Below are 20,152 nucleotides of genomic sequence, written 5' to 3'. Positions count from 1 at the left end.
AGGCCTGCTGTTATCCAGTCCTGGTTGTTTTGTTTGCTGAGTTTCCTGTGTTTCTGGCAGCCATCTTCTGCTGATAGTGTCTTGTCTTCTCTGTTAGTGAAAGTAACAGGTTTGCCTGACCTTCTCTAGCACAAGTGATTGGTTGAAAGAGCAGGGTCTAGCAGGACTAGGTAGTAATTTGAGCTTCTAGATTCTTCCATCTTTTCTGGTATTTAAACCCTGTGTCTGCAGGGGGCTGTGCTTGTTTTTACAGGGTGTGGAGTGGTGATTCATCACTGTCACAGCCAAAATTCCCTAAAACTCCAACAGCAGAATAAGTCTTTTCTTACATCTATTTCATTGAATTGCACTTCTTAATGCTTATAATTGTGCTATACAGCTAATCTACTACATTTTGCACTGTTATAAAGCTTTTTTTACTGTTTCAACTGCATTTGTGTACTGTTGTTTTTATACTGTTTTAAACTATTTTTCATTGCTGTTTCACTACTGTAATTGCATTTTTATTTAATTACTTATCTGTAAACTGCTTTTTTCGTACTGAGAGTTGTATTTTCTGTTTGGGAGTAGCTAGTGGCTATAGTATGGTTTCCCACCCTCCCTCACTGTTGGTGTCTTACTGTTAACACTTGGTGGCTTTGCAGTTGCCCGCCCCTACTGTAAATTTGATCTGGGACACTCCTCCCAGTCTAATGTCATTAGCTCATTCTACCTAATACAGAGACAACATTTGAGAAGGCCAACCCACTTAGTTTCTTACCTTGAATTATATTCTGTTCCTCCTTTCTCCTTTTCCACTTTATAAAAAAAAAAAAAAACACACACACACACTGCTAGAGTCTACCATTGCTAGAATGTCCTTGTGTTTTGACTGCATGTGCTTCTCAAACAATCTGGAAATATAGAGCTGATAAGTATATTTTTTGGCACTTTTTAACTGCTGAAAGTTCTGCACTGTCTTAATTTTTGCTTGACTGAATTATTTATACATTTGCTGGCATTGCTTTCTGTTACTCTAAGTGTCTCCGTTTTGATTTTTTCTTAATTTACTGCTTTCTGCACGTTTTTACTCATTTTTTTCTAATTTTAATTGCATTTAACCTGTATTTGTTTTAATATTGCTACACACCAAGTGTGCTAACTTGCACTGCATTTAAATTGTTTTTACTGCTGTTTTAGCTGTTTTTCTGTAAAAAAAAATAAATAAAAGTTCTAAGCTAGTTTCCCACCTTTCCTGTAACTAGTCTAGTCCAGATACAGATTTGCTGTATCCAGGACTGTTTGTAAGCTTCTGAGCCCCCCCCCACACCAAGCCTTTCTGTGTTGGAGGGACACATTCTAACTTATCAGTGGGAGTGGTAAGCAGTAGGTAGCCTATCCACCACAAGAGGAGTGGTTTCTGGCCCAGACATTGTAGTTTATTTAACGTTTGGGCAGTTTTTCCATCCCTTTCAACTTTCTGGTTTAAAAGCACAGGTTTGCGCTTGTTTAAGTGCTGCTCAGTGGCGCCAAGCTGAGGTAAACTATTACTGGTGTCAGAAAGTCTGCTCTTCAGTTTTTCCCTTAGATCTTGCCAGTTCTTTCTCTCTTGCACTTCAAATAGCCTAATCGCTTTGCACTTCAACAGGTTTTTGTAGCAATTATTATAGGACCCCTAAGGGCCATCAGCACTAGTTGTTCTTCACGGAAATAGCTCCAGTACTTAGTAGTTATGACCACCCCTCCAGACATGATTAAAGGGCAGTTCCCTGTGCTTTCTCCTATTAACATGGTGCACTTGGGCATTCTCAGGCTTTGTAGCAACTGCCTCATGTACACAGACAACCCTCTCCTCTTACCTCCCAACACTCAGACTTCTGAGAGATGCACTTGTATCACCAAATTGGAAGCTATGCACTCTCCAGCAAAGACCGGACTAGCTGGTCAAGAGGAGAAGGTCAACACCTGTACCACACCACATGGAACACGTAGCCCTCTAGAACACCCATTATCACAGCTCTCACACAAAAACACAAACACCACACCCACCTTCACAGAGTCACTCAACAGAAATTTACCGAAACAGCAGAGACCTCTGAGACAGAAACACACTCAACCACCACAACACAGCACAAACCACAGGAGACACAGCTTCCCTCCACAGTGTGCCCCTCAACCTAAGCCCCTAAAGCTAAACACCTTGCCCAATACACTAACCATAGGTGACTCAATAGTGAGGCACAGATGTCCCACTCATTAGCTTGATTAAGGAGAATGTAACAGTCAGCTATCAGGTGCCAGAATCCGACACAACACACGCACTCAGGTCACTCCACAACAAGTACAAGTATGACTCTTGTCAGTCTATGTGGGTGTGAATGACCAGAGATGCACCTCCCTGGACTACATGAAAAGACACATGGTGGAGCTCTCGGATTATGTGGCCCAGGAAGGTATGACACTAGCCCTGAACAGTATCCTGCTGTCACACAGAATGATATCGCAGTACAATTAAAAAATGACTGATTTCAAGAGTTGGCTAAGTTTTTGGTGTCATTCTAAGGGGATTCAGTATCTGTCTGCTTGGGATGACATGACTGACAGACCTCGATTCTTTGCCAGAGATGGCCTGCATCTGTCACCCCCGGTTTCCAGGTACTGGCTAAGACACTTGCCACCCCTATAGTGCCTTTTTAGGCGGTATTCCAAAGAACAAATTAGCACGGGAACAGCTATAAACAAATGCAATCTGAGGGTCATGCTGCTCAACGTTAGAAGTCTAAATCTCAAGATGCACTTGCTCAAAGGACTCCTCAAAATGGAGAACATAGACATTTGTGCTGTAACAGACACCTGGTTTAAAGCAGCAGAAAGTACCCCTTTGCTACCAGGATATAACTCATTCCATACCTTTTGGTCCCGAATCATGGACCGAAGCTCCAAAGGCGGTGGTGTCTCCATATTCATAAAGGATATGCACACCTCTAGACTAGTAGCCCAGCATAATGCATCTGAGATACTTCAGGTACAACTAACATTAGGTAAGACTGTGATCCAGGTCATAGCCTGCTATAGGTCCCCAACCATGTCCCTAGAGTCTCACTCCATGTTCCTAAGCACCCTGGAATCTACCAAGGTCCAACCCAACACTCTCATGCTAGGAGACTAACTACCCCTCCATCAACTGGAAAAACTACTCAAGCACCAATACACTGCCCCAATGCTTCATGGAATTAATTCCAATGCTTTGGACCAACTCATTCTGATCCCCCTAGAGGAAGCAACATCCTTGACCTGGTTATTACTAACATGGGCGACCGTTGCTCTACACCAATAGTCAATCTCTCCCTGGTCGGTCAGATCTGACCATAAACTAATCACCATGGAAATCCACATCACACCCACATCCCTGCAAAGGTAACACCTTGAAAAACTTCTCCAAAGCTGACTTTGGACTCCTAAAACCAGAGGTGGCTAATTTCATGGCACCCATGCCAATGGAAAATAGCAGCATGACTGCAGAATCATGCACCAATGCACTGTACGAACATGTACATAAATGCATGGAACTAGCCATACCCAACAGAACCAAGACATTCTTCTCCAAAAAAAGGAAGCCAATCTGGTGGCCCCCTGCTATTAATAAACTACAACAAAAGGAGGAAACTGTTGCAGAAAAAGTTGAAGTCCCTCATTAGACCTATCATTGAATATAATGCCCCATTTGGCATGTACCTCACTAGACACCTGCAACAGCTGGAGAGGCCACAGAAGTACCTCACGAAGAGGATCCTAGGCATTAAACACATGTCCTACACAGACAGACTCAAAAGACTCCAGCTATTCTCTGTCTCATATCGCCTATTTGGAGGCTATCTCTGCTTGACTTACAAAGCTATGTCTGACCTAGCTCTGTTAGAAATGCTACATCTAAAGAAATCCCAATCACTCTGCACCACACACTCCAGAGACCTCAACCTCATTATCACAATCAACAAAACAGCTGGAGGGACAGATTCTTCACCCAGAGACTGCCCATGCTCTGGAATAGACTCCCCATACATGTCAAGCAGAGCACCTCGTTGTCCCTCTTCAAGAGAAATCTTGATGAGTGGATGGGTAACAGAAAGTTCACCCCGGGGATCACTCCAGTGGCTCTACTTTATAGAAGCACTGGGAACTAACTTCGGGCAGCACAATGCCAGGGCACTTCTATGGGCTAGGCTTGTAAAGGCTCCAGGGCCATTAGCCTACTACACACCTATGAACCTATGAAGAATCATACCAGTTCTAGGCACTACTCTAGTATTATATGACACTGGTCACTGGAAAATTTACTAGGCACAACTGTCTAATGTGTCTTAAGAATAACAGAGTTAAACTGCATTTTATTTTCATCTCTTCCTAAGGTGACTGTCACCCCCCCCCCTTTTATTCTTCTCATTTTAAGCAGCAGCAATGGGGGGGCATACATATGAGAAAAGAAAAAGGGCTGTGAGGTGAGGCAGGGTGAGTGCTTTGATGACCAATAGTGTTTAATCAACTGAAGTAAAAGGCTTTTCACTCTTGCATAAACTCTGATAAGCCAGCTAACTTTGTTGTTAATGTCAGCTCTACTAGACGTATAGTACACCTCCTCCATGGAAGGATACTGTTGTTGCATACAGTCTGAAAGTTTTGCATTGTTAAAAGTTCTATAGCACATGTACTTAGGTATGCTGTTAAACAATAGCTCTTATATTCACATCATGGGGATTTCTTTCTCTATTATGTATACATGTAAGAAATGTTAGAGAGGCAGATAGCTTCTGGCTTCATGGAGACTGTCTGGAAATAGGTGGGGAGATTTGGGGAAAATCATTCCAACTACTGTAAAAGGAAAGTACAGTTGTGTACACTTACCATAAATGTAGATGTTCGAGTGTATTCACTGTTGCAGTCATTACATTTGGGTTATCTGCTTGCAGTAGCTCTCAGTCGGCCTGATTATCAAAGTCTTGGATCCTGGGTCGGTTGCTGTCTCGTCTTCCGTGACGTCACGTAGTCAGGGGTATAAAGCATGCAACCGACGCAATTACATCAGTTTTTCTTGCCCCAGATGATGTCAGGTGCCCCCCTTAATGGGAAGCAATTATATATATATATATATATATATATATATATATATATATATATATATATATATATATATATATATATACACACACACATACAAGGTTATACCTCCAACAAAAAAGCAAATACACCAAAAAGCTTTTAAGTACAATAAAGGAAAATAAAGGTAGAGCCAAAAAAAGTCAGGGGGCTGGAGGGAGGGTAACTGTCGCGGGTAGAAAGCAAAATGGTTCCTCCTGTGCAGGTTTCCCCTCTTATTAAAATTATCTGAAACCCATTGCAGCAGAAGAACGGAGGATAGAGGAGGAAGAAAAGAAGCGACGTGAAGAGGCAGAGCGAATTGCAAAGGAGCTTGCAGCAGCTTGTGATCCAGCCCATCCTGCTTTACCCTACTGAATTGCTCCCTACTGGAAGGCCACACTAAAGAAACCTCAACCAAGGACATTCTTAAAACAATTTAAACTCCCTTCTTCTCCCAGCAAGGAACTTGTCTTGGAACTTGTGATCCAGCCCAATCTGCTTTACCCTACTGAATTGCTCCCTACTGGAAGGCCACACTAAAGAAACCTCAACCAAGGACATTCTTAAAACAATTTAAACTCCCTTCTTCTCCCAGCAAGGAACTTGTCTTGGAAGTATGTGTTATTCCCAACATTGTAGAACTTTCAGGTAGTAGATACCTACTAGTAGGTCACAGTGTGCCTCCTTGCCAGGTTAGCCTGCAGCCAAAACTCCCCCTATCCACCCCTTTTGGTGTCTTTTGACCAACCCTCCCCTCCCTATCTATTTCTACAGTTTTACTGTCTCACAATAAGCTGCCTCCCCCTTACTGGATATTAAGACTGTGTTGCTTCTAACTAACTGCCCACTAGGTGGCACTCCTCTACCTTCCTACTGTCCCTGCTTCTCCTGCCACTCTCCTCCTCATCTCACCTACCTAGTTCCATTGCTCCTCTTCTGCTGCCCTCTCCCCTACTATCTCTCACTGGACTACCTTTCCACAGTTTTGTCTTCCACTCAGCAAACACCCATCTCAATCCCTTCTCACAACCTACTATCTTCTCCTACTGTCATTCTTCCATCTCCATACCCACAACTCTACTTCTCTGACAATCTCTCAACCTACCACACATCTCAGCAAACTTACCTTCTGCTCTCTCTCTCTCTCTCTCTACTGATTGGTTTTCCACCACTTTTTCTCCTTCTCTGGGCTCTTGTCTCTCACCTCCCACCTATCCCTTCCTCTTAACATACTATTTCCCTCTTCTGATCCTAGTTTCCTAACTCCTCTCTCACTATATTCTGCTACCTTTTTCCTCCAGAACTGTCTCTCTTGTAGCATTTTTACTCTCAGCCACTACTCTGCAGCTGGACTCGGTATTTACTCTCCTTCCTTTTCTATCCTCTCACCCCTTCCCCCTCTTGCCTAACTTCCGCCCCCCACTCTATATAGCTACCTCATTCAAGGAGGTGCCATCTTTATTCTACTAATCCCCCCACTGGCTGCTGTGCATTCCCTGGCTCTTAGAGTTTCGCTGTATCCTACGGTAAGTGTATTTATTTATGCTGGAATACAGTCTAACAGCAGAATGTAATGTTGTCTGTTCACCTTTTTGCTTTTGTTAATGTGAAGTGCGTATATTTTGCTCACCAGCTAGAAACGCCTATCTCAGCTTAGCATTTGCACGTGGTGACTATCTCACAGCTGTTTTCTTATTTTACTTTCGTTTGGCTAATCTTGCTCACCGGCTGCAGACGCTGATAACATAGAGCGCTCTGCTTGCGGAGTCTATACTCAGCCATTGAAGCTTTTTTTTTCTTACTTTCATTTTTATGTTGTCATGTTATTGAGAATGATGCTATTTGTCATTTGGATAATCTTGCTCACCGGCTACAGACGCTAATTGTATAGAACGCTAGCATTGCGGAACCTATATTTAGCCTTTGGGAGCTTTTTTTCCTACCTTCATTGTGAGTTACATGTTATTGTGAATTTTGTTTTTAGTTGGGCATTCGGATAATCTCGCTCACTGGCTACAGACGCTGATTGTATAGAGCGATAGCATTACGGAGCCTATATTTAGCCATTGGGAGCTTGTTTTTTTCTTACTTTCATTTATTTGGTTGTATTATTACTAAGTGTATTATTTGTCGTTCGGCCACTATTGCACACTGGCTGCGGATGCTGAATTCATAGAGCGCTCTGCTAGTGCAGCCCTTCTTTCAGCTGTTAGGAGCTTGTTCCCTTACTTCATTTTATTTCTAGTGTGTTACCTTAACAGCTATATATCTTTGTTCCATTTGTTGTGTTCGTTTAACTTTAACGACAATAGTCTACACTCCACTGTTCCTATTACCTAGCATTTAAACAAAGTTTATGATAGTGCAATACGCACAGCTGATACTTAAACAGTGACAAATTTTATTTACAAGTCTAACTCATTAAACTGAGCTGATGCTAGATGTAATTTCAACGTTACTGTAACCTAATAGAATGTATTGATTACTGCTCAACTACTTGGGGTTTGCTCGCTGTCCCTGTAAACTGCTCTGTGGGGCTTTTTATTTTCCCAACTCCTGTTTTATATGTTGATAGACTCCTAACCTAAGTCCTCTTTGCTGCTTTATCTAATTTCATTATTTAGCAAACCTGTGCAACCTTATAAAGTGATATTTGGATGTTAACTGTGTGAAAACCTGTTTTTGAGATGCATTTGAACTTGGTAGAGTTTTTTGCCTTATGCTCACTATTGCTGCATTATCCTATTCATTAATTGCTAACCTGTGATATAACTAGTGAAATTCTATGTAGTTATACCTGGAATCTGATAGAGTTTATCATATTTTGATACAATCTAACATTCTTTCATCTCTGCTTTCTACTTAGAAAATATCTAGTACTGTTATTACTGTATGCTTGTGCACACTTGACTGTTGTCTGCCTGCTATATAACATTTCACTCAGTCACATAATTTGTTTTTCTCTCTCTCTCCTTTGCATTTTCCAGCTTGTGATCCAGCCCATCCTGCTTTACCCTACTGAATTGCTCCCTACTGGAAGGCCACACTAAAGAAACCTCAACCAAGGACATTCTTAAAACAATTTAAACTCCCTTCTTCTCCCAGCAAGGAACTTGTCTTGGAAGTATGTGTTATTCCCAACCTTGTAGAACTTTCAGGTAGTAGATACCTACTAGTAGGTCACAGTGTGCCTCCTTGCCAGGTTAGCCTGCAGCCAAAACTCCCCCTATCCACCCCTTTTGGTGTCTTTTGACCAACCCTCCCTATCTATTTCTACACTTTTACTGTCTCACAATAAGCTGCCTCCCCCTTACTGGATATTAAGACTGTGTTGCTTCTAACTAACTGCCCACTAGGTGGCGCTCCTCTACCTCCCTACTGTCCCTGCTTCTCCTGCCACTCTCCTCCTCATCTCACCTACCTAGTTCCATTGCTCCTCTTCTGCTGCCCTCTCCCCTACTATCTCTCACTGGACTACCTTTCCACAGTTTTGTCTTTCACTCAGCAAACACCCATCTCAATCCCTTCTCACAACCTACTATCTTCTCCTACTGTCATTCTTCCATCTCCATACCCACAACTCTACTTCTCTGACAATCTCTCAACCTACCACACATCTCAGCAAACTTACCTTCTGCTCTCTCTCTCTCTCTCTCTCTACTGATTGGTTTTCCACCACTTTTCTCCTTCTCTGGGCTCTTCCCTCGGTTCCCTCACGGGCTCACTCCGCCTCCCCTACCCTACCCCCAATTCCCACCCACCCCAGTGACCCTAGACTTATACCCGCCTAGCCACTCCCCCAATATTCTCACCTCCAATCACATTTCCAGCCTCATTCTTACCTACTAACTCTCTACTCCTTATTACAGCCACACCCATCCCCTACCATCCTAATTTCAACTAAGTTCCAACCTTAAGCTCAACAAACTTAATATGCCTTTCACTCTTAAACTACCTTTCTCACTGCTACTCCTTAACATCCTTCTTTTCTACTACACCCTCACTTCCTACGAGTATCTCACTCTCAACAGATCTCCTAATTTATCTAAACACACTACCGCTGTCCCACCTAAATCTGAACAAACCTTTATTAACCTCCTGCCTACCTGTCCTTTCCTTACCCCTCACTATCACAGAATACTCCATAACAGGTATCTCACAACAAAAAAGTTCTACCTAATTATACCCCTTAAAAACTCTAAAGCATGTCCACTCCCACTAACACTCCTACTGTTACACGGGGACATTCATCCCAACCCTGGGCCTGATAATCCCCTCAACCACTCCCTCACTACTAACCTCTTTAGTACACCTTTCTCTCCTAACTCACATACAATAGCACACCTAAACATTCGAAGCATTAACAACAAAATCACACAACTGCATGCTTTAATTGACCTCTACACATTTGATATCCTCTGTCTTACTGAAACCTGGCTTAAACCAGGGACCAAAGACAATGAAATTACCCCACCTGGATATAACATTTTAAGGCAGGATCGTCTAAACAAAAAGGGTGGAGGAGATGCCTTACTCTATAAATCTGAACTGCAGGTGTCCTCAATCGACTCCCTGCCTCCCTTACCTGCAAATGCTGAAATACTCTGCAGCAAATTCCAAATAAATAAAAGCAAAGCCATCTATATAATATGTTCCTATATCCCCCCTGGCAACAACTTAAATACACTTGAAAACATTCTTAGCTGGCTCTCCTGTAACTTCCCTCAGGAAACCATAATACTAGGAGACTTTAATATTGATTGGAACTCCTGCATAACACCAAAACCCATCTATCACCTCAACCTCTTCAATTTTCAACAAACCATAAACTCCCCAACTAGAATTAACAAAACTACCAATAAACAAGCCATCCTTGACTGGATATTAGTCAACAATAATCACCTCTTATGTAAAACAGGAACACTCCCAGACAAAATCAGCGACCATCTCTTCACCTACATCACTAAACAAAAAAATAATCTCAAACAGGCTAGCTATCGTACTATACGTAGCAAAAAAAAACTTTAACCTTCTTTCTTTCCGTAATGAACTCAAAGAATACAACTGGTCAGCTCTAAAATACCTCCCCCTAGATGAAGCTGTTACCCTATTCAACAACACATTTCTCCATATCCTTGACCATCACGCCACCTCTCACTTAATTAGAATAGGATCCAAAGCAGCCCCTTGGCTTTCTAAAGAAACCAAGCAAACCATGCTATTAAGGAACAAACTATGGTCAAAATGGAGAACTACAAAAAACCAAACTGACCATCAAAACTTCAAACAACTTAGAAATACAACAAAAAAACTCACCTATCTTGATAAAAAATATTATTACCTTCAATATCAGCAAAATCAAAATCTTAGTCCTAAAAAATTCTGGTCAGGAATCAACAAACTGCTCCATCCAGGGAATACCAAAACACCTACTCCAACTAACCTAGCTCAAACCCCTCCCAACATAATTGCCAATACATTCAACAACTTCTTCTCTGAAACAGTCACCTCACTAGCAAACACCATAGCTCCCCCCACTTCTCCTCAAAAGACCTCTCCTCAAATAAATACCCCCACACTAAAATTTAAGATGGTCTCCACTACCTACATACGTAAATTACTCTCAAAGCTTAAACCATGCACTCCATCAGCCGACCAACTACCAGCCGAATATCTACAACTAGCAGCAGCAGAACTAGCATACCCAGTCTCCATCTTAATTAATAGAACAATAACCGAATCTACTATTCCTTCCCTCTGGAAGGTCTCCCACATCATTCCTCTGCATAAAGGAGGAAACACTAATGAGCTTACGAATTTCCGTCCCATAGCCCTTCTATCGCCTCTATCTAAAATTATGGAACGTTGTATACACAAACAACTTTTAAATCATCTCTTACATAATAGCCTACTAGCAGACTCCCAACACGGCTTTAGACCTTTCCATAGCACTTCTACTGCTCTTCTCTCCTTCACAGACAATATCAACAAAAATCGCAATAACAACCTTTTCTCCTCTGCTTTATTTCTCGACCTGTCTAAAGCCTTTGATATGGTGAACCATCAACTTCTGCTACACACTTTGAAATCTCTCTCACTTGACTCTATGGCATTGCACTGGTTTGACTCTTACTTGAAGGATAGAAAACAAGCTGTGCTTTGGGCCAGCCATCTATCTTCTCAGCTCCCAGTCACTATCGGTGTCCCTCAAGGATCCAACCTAGGTCCCCTTCTTTTCTCCATATTTATCAATAACCTATCTATTTCACTCCCAACATCCACATGTATTCAGTATGCAGACGATTCATCTCTCATCTGCTCTGCTGGATCTCCAGCTGAACTCCATTCTTCCACCCAAAAAGTCTTTACAGCAGCAGAAAAATGGTTCCAACATATCTGTCTCCTCCTCAATCCCAAAAAAACAAATTATTACTTTTCTCACCTACCCTTAAGTCTACCCCCTTCTCCTTCTCTATTGTTTCTGATAATGACACTATCATTACACCTGACTTTTCAACTAAACTGCTAGGTTTTACAATAGATAATCAACTGAACTTTGATTCCCACATCGATCTAACCATCAAAGCTGTAAATAAAAACATAGGTGCCCTCTATAGACTTAAGCCCTTTCTTACACCAACTAGCAGGGTGTCTCTAGCCCAAACTCATCTCATCTCTACATTACTGTATGCCTCCCCATCCTTTATCAACCTTTCAAAATCAAACCTTCAGAAACTTGCCACAACCTACCATAACATTGCCAGATTTGCCACAGGTTCCCCATTTCGTACTCCATCATTGTGATAATCTCAAAAAACTCGGCTGGCTTGAACTTCAAAATCTAATTCTCCTCCACCAGTTAGTTATCACCTATAAAATTCTCCATTACCCTAATAATACACCAATACTTAATAACCTTGTCACCCCCTACAAGAATCTTACTTCTCTCCGCTCAGCAAACAAACTGCTAGTCACTACTCTCAAATCACACAATAAAGCTGGCAACTCCTTGTTTACAAATGTTGCTGGCTCTTACTGGAATAAACTTCCCATAGAACTGACCTCCCTAGGCTCATCAAAACTTTTCAAGAAACAACTAAGGTACCATTTCAAATCCAACTGGCTATGCCCTTGTTCTAATCCTGACTGACTTTTAGTGCCCAACTCTCTTTACAACTCCCTCCATTACTTTCTCTACTTGTCTCTACTACTTGTATCACTCCTCCTCTGTAGCTCACCTTATATCCACTTAGATATTACTTTTCCTATAACATCTTTTCTCTTTACTCAATACACCTCTGGATCCAGTCATCTACCCTCTCACTTAAACCTACACTTTGCTCCCTGCTGTGCAATTCTATTTCTTAGAACTGGTGCCCTGGCACAAATGTATTATCATAACTGTCAATACTATATAGTATAGACCTTTGTATGTGCTACCTCTTTCTTTCTTTCTTTTCAAAATTACTACTCCTGCTTTTCCTAATAACATGGGATTAGGAATTCTACTCAGTGTTTAGTATTTTAAGTATTATACATATTCTGTAAAAATTATGTAATTTAAGAACTGTACATTTCTGTAAACATGCTTCTGTATTGTTAATATCCTACATTCAATTAGTTCATTAATCCTTATAAGTTGTATCTTATAGTAATGTTTTTTTATGTAATGTACCAGTATATAGTGGAGCTTTTCTCCTCGGGCCTCTGCTGAAAATAGACATGTATCCAGCCAGACTAGCCCGGTCAACAAATGTAAAATAAAATAAATAAAAATAAAAAAATTAAGAGCCACACTGAATACCACCTGGGGCATGAAAGAGGGACTGGTCCTGAGGGACACCCTGTCCGCATGGAAGATGACGCAAGGCTCTACTGCCATAAGGGCCTGTAATTCAGATACCCTTCTTGCTGAAGTGATTGCTAAAAAGAAATCTGTTTTCCTAGAAAGAAATTTTAACTCTGCAGTTGCAGCTGGCTCAAAAGGAGGAAGAGTGAGTTTTTCCAATACAAAGTTAAGGTCCCAGGCTGGAGTTGGGGCTCTCCTGGGTAATCTTAAGTTTTTGGCCCCTCTGAGGAACTGCTTGAGCAGTGGATGGGAAAAGAGGGCTGGTTCTGTGTTGTAATGAGCTGAAATGGCTAATGCATGAATTTTGATGGAGGAAAAGGAAAGGCCCTTGTGAAGCATCTCAGTTAAGTATTGAAGAATCTGAGGTAAATTGGGCACTGCTGTGGCCATCCCTTGAGTTTGGTTCCAGGCACAGAATCTTTTCCATTTTTCAGCATAAGATTTTCTAGTACTAGGCCTCCTTGCCTCCAAAATGACATCCAACACTTGTTTACTGCATGATGGTAATGGAGAGATTAGCCAATTAGCCAGTCTGCCAGGTTCAGGGTTTGAAGATGGGGGTGCAGAATCTGGCTCTCCTGCTGAGACAGCAGGGTTGGGGTCTGAGGCAGGTGCCATGGGGCCACCTGTGACACACTGCGCAAGGCGGGGGTACCAGTGTTGGCGTGGCCAGTCTGGTGTAATCAATATCATCCTTGGTTTGTCCTGTTTGATCTTTAATAGTACTTTGGAGAGGAGAGGCAGAGGAGGAAAGGTATAAACTGATAGATCTTTCCAGCTGAAGGACAGAGCATCCACTTTTCAAGCTTGTTTGTGAGGAGTCCTTGTACAGAATTTGTCCAATTGGTAGCTCTGGGGGGAGGCAAACAGGTCTATATCTGGGCTCCCCCATTTGTTGATCAACATTTTGAAAGTCTGTTGTTCCCAGTTTCCACTCGTGTGGGTCCATGACATTTCTGCTTAGTTCGTCTGCCAGTGTATTTAGTTTTCATGGCGGGAATTGAGCCTGTAGATGCACTTGGTAGCTCAAGGCTGTGTTCCACAGAGCCATGGCTAGTCTGCACAGGGGGTAAGAATAAGTACCCCCTGCTTGTTTGTGTACCACATAACAGTGGTGTTGTCCGTCTTTACCATTAATTGTCCTGGAAGAATGTGGTCCTTGAAGGTTGTCAGAGAATTCTGTACAGCTAACATTTCTTTTTGATTGATATGCAGGTGCATTTGACTTGGGTTCCATTTGCCCTGAATGCACTTCCCTGCCAGGTGAGCCCCCCATGCATAGCCTGATGCATCTGTTAGGGTTTGGGCGGCAGGGGGTAGAGTGAATGGTAGTCCCTTGTTTTGGTGGCAGGCCTCTGCCCACCAAAGGGATTCTAACCGTAGGCAAGGTATGATAGGAATCATTGCTTCTAGATCCTGAGAATGTTGACACCATATGCTTTTTAGATACCATTGTAGTTTCCTCATATACAGTCTTGCATATGGAATTAGTAGAATGCACGAGGCCATGAACCCCAAGACTTGAAGTATTTGCCTTGCAGATAGCAGGGTTTTTGTGGCCACTAGTTTGAAGTAAGTTGTCAAATGAATTTGTTTCCCTGGCGTGAGGAAAGCCATCTGGGAAGTTATGTTCAAGCTTGCTCCCAGGAATATAATTTGTTGACAGGGTACCAGATGTGATTTCTTTTCGTTTATGGTGTACCCCAGACAAGTTAACACCTTTTGTACAAATGCCAGATGATTCAGAAGTATGTCCTAGCTTTCTGCCTGAATTAGACAATCGTCCATGTATGGGTATATTTGAATATTTCTTTGTCTGCAAAATGCAATGAATGAAGCTAGGCACTTTGTGAATACCCTGGGTGCAGTAGATAAGCCAAAGGGCAGTGCAGAGAACTGTTAGTGCATGCAGCCTGCTTTGAAGCGTAGGTATTTTCTGCAAGATTCCCTGATTGGGATGTGCAGGTAGGCTTCTTTTAAATCCAGTGTTGCCAACCAGGCATCCTTGCCTATCATGGGAAGCAACTGGTGAAGAGTTAGCATCTTGAATTTTGGAATCACCAAACAGGTGTTTAGGATAGACAGGTCCAGGATAGGACGCCGTGAGTTGTCTTTTCTGAGTACCTCTGCCCACTGATTTGGGGGTAGATCTGGCCAACCGTTTGGGGTTGGTAACGTGTGGAAGTGAAATCTGTATCCTTTGGAAACTATGTTTAAAACCCATTTGTCCTGGGTAATGAGTTCCCAATTTTTTGCTTGCAGAGCAATCTTTCCCTCTAAAGGAGCAGTCAGTTGAGAAGTGCTTGGAAGTTTCAAAGATAAGTCATTGAGACAGCTTACCATAGGGTGTCTTACTACTCCCTGATTTGGAAGTGGGAGCCACCACTGATTAGACCTGTGTGTAACCTGGGACTGAAGCCTGGGTGTTCTGCTGGTTCTGGGTTTGAACTGAGAAGGCCTGGAAGAGGCAGGAAAGGACCAATTTTTTGAGGGCCAATGCCTACTAAATCTAGGAGGCTGCACTTGTAAGAAATCTTTAACAGTTTGCATTGATTTAGCTTTTTCCTCCATCTTTTTAAGAACTTTTGCTTTGTCACCAAACAGGCAGTCCTGATTTAAGGGAGAATCCAGCAATTTTGTTTTAACATGATCTGGCAAAGATTGGTCCTTAAGCCAAGCAAGCCTCCTAAGTACAGACCCGGTGACAGCAGCCCTGCAAGAAGCCTCTAGTGAATCAAAACCACATTGCAAAGTTATGTTTTCCAACCTGCTCAGCAGAATGCATTAAAACCTGTAAATCCTTATTTTCAGCACAATCAGGAATCAACATAATTTTCTGTTCGAGCAATTCAATAATATGCTGCTGGTACTTTAACATATGAAACTGGCAATTTAAAGCCCTGATGGCCAAGGTTGCAGAGGTGTATACCTTCTTACCCCATCTATCCAGGGCCCTGGAATCTCTATCAGAGGGGCTAGGATTTTTGGCAGTAGTAGCCTTAATGCCCTTGGGTCCCTGTGAAATGGTCTGAGGATCCACAGTAGGATTTTTAAAAAGGAACTTATGAGAATCAGGAACCCTGTAATATGTCAGGTTTTCTGGGAGCAGGAGGTAAAAAGTCAGGGGCCAAGCTAGATTCCAAAAAGGCATCATCAACAATGTCCGGAACAGGAGGGATAGCTAAAGGCCTGTGTAGGGGCAGGAGTAAGAAACTTCTAAGCTTCTTTTTAGAATCAGAGTAATCCTGCCTTTCCCAGTGAAAATGCTCCCTAAGAGTATGCAATGTTTCACCAAAAGAAAAATCCTCTTGGGGAGAAGCAGAGGGAATAAAGTCCTCTGCATAAGAATCCTCATAGGTAGCTACACGCTTTAGGGACCTAAACCTTGTCACCACAATAAACAGGACATGCTGGAGGAATAGATTCCTGTCCCAGAGACTTCCCATACTGTGGAACAGGCTACCCATCTATGTCAAGCAAAGTTCTTCATTAGCACTCCTCAAGAAAAATCTTGATGAGTGGATGGGAAATAGGAAATACACCCTGAGGATCACTTCTGTGTCTCTGCTCGACAGTGGCACAGGAAAATAACTTTCTTGGATGGTGTAAGCCAGGGAACCTTGTTGGCTAGATAGTCTAGTACCTACCTATGTACCTATGAACCTATAAGGGTAAATCCTGGTCATCAGAGGAGACAGAAATTTCAGAATCCTGGTCAGAAGTATCATAAGCAAATTCAGTCCTAGGTCTCAGAGAGGGAAGGTTGGCTTCCCCTGATTAAAGTAATAAGGTCTTCAGTCATTCTTATCATTTGTTTCTTAGGCATAAAGGCCTGACCATGCGGTCTGGGCATCGGTTTCCTAGACATGGTTCGTGTTTTAGGCCTAGAAGAAGAAGAAGGCGTCAGTTTAATATGTAAGTCAGTAGGCCTGAATACACCCTCAGAAGCCGGTGCCTGCACAGCGGCTCCGGACCCATCCAAGGTAGAGACATCTGCAGATTCCACTGTTGAAGCGTCTCGCGGCAGACTCCGAATGGGTCTCAATAGAGGCCTGTAAATCCGAAGTAGCAGGTATCAGGGGCTGAGAAAGCACCTCACTGAGTACCGGCAAACTGGTGACTAACTTAGAAGCGTCGTCGGCAGCTTTGGACCTTGGTTTTTTCGGAATGTCAATAGTTGGGTGGCTTACCGATGACATTTCTGGATAATTGAACAGAGTACCAAAATATTTAGAAACAAGCACTCTACCCTGGATTGGATACTAGTCAGTAAGAGCCCCACCCAGTGGCCTAATGGGTAAGGCGTTGACCTCCTAAGCCAGTAATTGTGGGTTTGAGTCCCATCTCGGGTAATATAATCTTATAGGCATAGTTTTTATTCAAACTAAAGGGGTGGCGAAAGCCACATAACTATGGGCTAGGCTTATAAATGCCCTTGGGCAGATAGCCTAGTATGAACCTATGAACCTATAACAGGCTGCTTATCAGATAGCCTCAGTGATCCACCAACATTCCTACTGAAAAAATACCTATACCAAGCTAAACCTGTCGTCCACCGTCAGATACGTAAAAAAATAAACTTTAACCCACTCACATTCATCTCATCCCTCAAAGAATGTAACTGGCATCCTCTAAAGTACCTCAGCCTTGATGACGCAGTTGAATTTTTTAATACTACCTTCCTGAGCATCCTTAATTACCATGCCCCCATAAGATTTTCCAGAATCAAAGCACAACCCTCCCCCATGGCTACAGAAAACCACTAAGTCAGAAATGAAACACAGGGATAAAGCCTGGGAGCACTGGTGCAAAACCAAGACCCCCTCAACTAGACAAATTCCTAGAACTACGCAATAGAGTCAAAAAGCTAATAAAAAAGGACAAATTGCAATACTACCAGTCTGCCCTAGACTCCTCCGAACACAGCCCCAAACAATTCTGGTCCTCCATAAACTCCATCCTCCACCCAGGTAAAGTCAGTACCCCTCCTCCTAACATCCCTCACTCCTCAGAAAATATTGCTACCTCATTCAACACACACTTCACACAAACCATACTATCACTAGCTAAACAACACAATCCCCCTCCCCTCCAACCCACACCTTCAACTACTAATCTCTCCACTGCCTTCTCTTTTTCTCCTGTACCTACCTCCAACGTAAAAAAACTCTTAACTAAACTTAAACCCACCAAATTAGCAGCAGACAACCTCCCAAGTGAATACCTACAAATCGCAGCTGATGCTCTGGCCTACCCAGTATCCATCTTGATTAACCGATCTCTGTCAGAAAGTTATGTTCCCACACTGTGGAAAGTATCACATTTAATTCCCCTCTACAAAGGCGGGCCCTCCAGAGAACTAACCAATTACCGCCCCATAGCTATTCTCTCTCCACTCTCCAAAATACTAGAGAGATGCATACACTTCTCAGATCTCAGACTACCTCTTTACTAACAACCTCCTTTCCAATACTCAGCATGGTTTCCGACCAAACCATAGCACCACCACTGCCTTACTCTCCTTTACTAACACTATTCTTCAGCATAAGAACAATGGCCATCTCTCCTCTGCTACTTTCCTAGACCTATCTAAAGCATTTGACATGGTCCCACACAAACAACTTATCTCTGTCCTCAATAACCTATCCTTCTCACAATCAGTCTCCATAGGGGTTCCCCAAGGATCCATCCTTGGACCCCTACTCTTCTCTGTTTTCACAAATAATCTAGCCTCTGCCACCACACATGGCATACTCATACAATACACAGATGACTCGACTATCATCTGCTCAGCCAAGTCCCTACCCAAACTGCAAAAAGGTCACACAGGAAGCCTTTTCCTCTGTTGAAACTTGGTTATCCGAGGCCCAATTAATACTCAACCCAAACAAAACTAAACTACTCATCTTCCAACCCACCAAACATACTCAAAACAACTCTCACTTTAACATCACAGCAAAAGACAACACCACTATATACCCAACTGAACACACCAAATTGCTAGGAGTGGAAATAGACAAACTAAAATTTGACATTCACATATCCATGACCATAAAAAAAGTCCACAAAAAACTAGGAGCGTTATACAGAAATAAGCATCTTCTCACCAAAGCAGCAAAGATTTCAATAGCAAATTCCCACCTTATCTCCACCCTACTTTATGCCTCTCTAATATATACCAACCTAAGGCAATGCAATCTAAACAAGCTAGAGACCTGCTACAACAAAATTGCCAAATTCGCCACAGGGGCATCCTACTGTAGTCACCACTGTGTCTCACTTGCTGAACTGGGCTGGCTTGAACTCTCTCACCTCCTTCAATGGTATCAACTCTCACTTGCCCACAAACTAGTAAACCATCTACTAAATGTCCCATCCATCCAGAATCTACTCCAACCCTATCGCACCACCAGACCACTAAGATCCAGCAACAATAATCACTTGCAGATCACTAAAGCCAATAACTCTGCTGGTGAAGCACTATTCGCTTGCACCATAGCCAAATTATGGAACTCCCTCCCACCCACAATTACCTCTGTACCATCATGCACCCACTTCAAAACTTTACTAAAAGCGCACCTAAAAACATGCTGGCTATGCCCTTGCAACTCCCACTCTAATATCACCCACCCCATCCAACCACTACCTTTCTTTCCACTCCACTAAATACCTTGATTATAGCAAGCTCAGATGCTCATAAGCCTAGTACTTATACAGCAGGAACTTCTTATTTTAACATTTGTTAACGTCTGTTATGTACTTCACAGATAAAGATTCTAGTTGTCTACTGATGTACTATGTCCTTCATCTGTAAATATGTTGCAAGTAATTGCTATGTAAATTGTTAATCGCTATGTAATCCAATGTAACTACTGTCGGTTTATTTTAACTGTGGAGCTTTTCTCCCTGGGCCTCCGCTGAAAATGGACCTACGTCCAGTCGGACACTCCCGGTCAACAAATATAAATAAATAAATAAATAGTCCTTTCAAAGTAAGGCTCAGAGAGAGGGGAAACCAGTCACCTTGGTCAAAATGGTTTAAGAATCCTTGGCCTCTCCTTCCTGATATTTGGAGATTAATAGAATGGAAATGAAAGCATACAGAAAAACTCGCCCAAAGATGCAGAAGGCATCTGTGACCAAGGAGAATTTCTTGGAAATCCTAGTGCAATACTTCCTCAGCTGTCA

General features: G+C 42.4%; 1 protein-coding gene and 1 long non-coding RNA gene across 2 annotated transcripts in view; both read right to left on the bottom strand.

Annotated features, from left to right (window-relative positions):
- The window catches only part of SMG5 (SMG5 nonsense mediated mRNA decay factor), a 2,571,376-nt gene that overhangs the window by 1,454,096 nt on the left and 1,097,128 nt on the right, over positions 1-20,152 (bottom strand). The window lies entirely within an intron of this gene.
- On the bottom strand, positions 5,305-18,961 carry LOC122808781. The gene is made up of 3 exons (XR_006365831.1): positions 18,949-18,961; positions 10,379-10,382; positions 5,305-5,455 (listed from the first exon to the last, which is right to left on the bottom strand). It is a non-coding gene; the product is annotated as an uncharacterized LOC122808781 (long non-coding RNA).

This window comes from Protopterus annectens, chromosome 8.part0, assembly GCF_019279795.1.
Source record: "Protopterus annectens isolate FY-2018-M chromosome 8.part0, PAN1.0, whole genome shotgun sequence".
Lineage (NCBI taxonomy): Eukaryota > Metazoa > Chordata > Ceratodontiformes > Protopteridae > Protopterus > Protopterus annectens.
The sequence above is the reverse complement of the archived record's forward strand: the minus strand, read 5'-3'. Positions and strand labels throughout refer to the sequence as shown.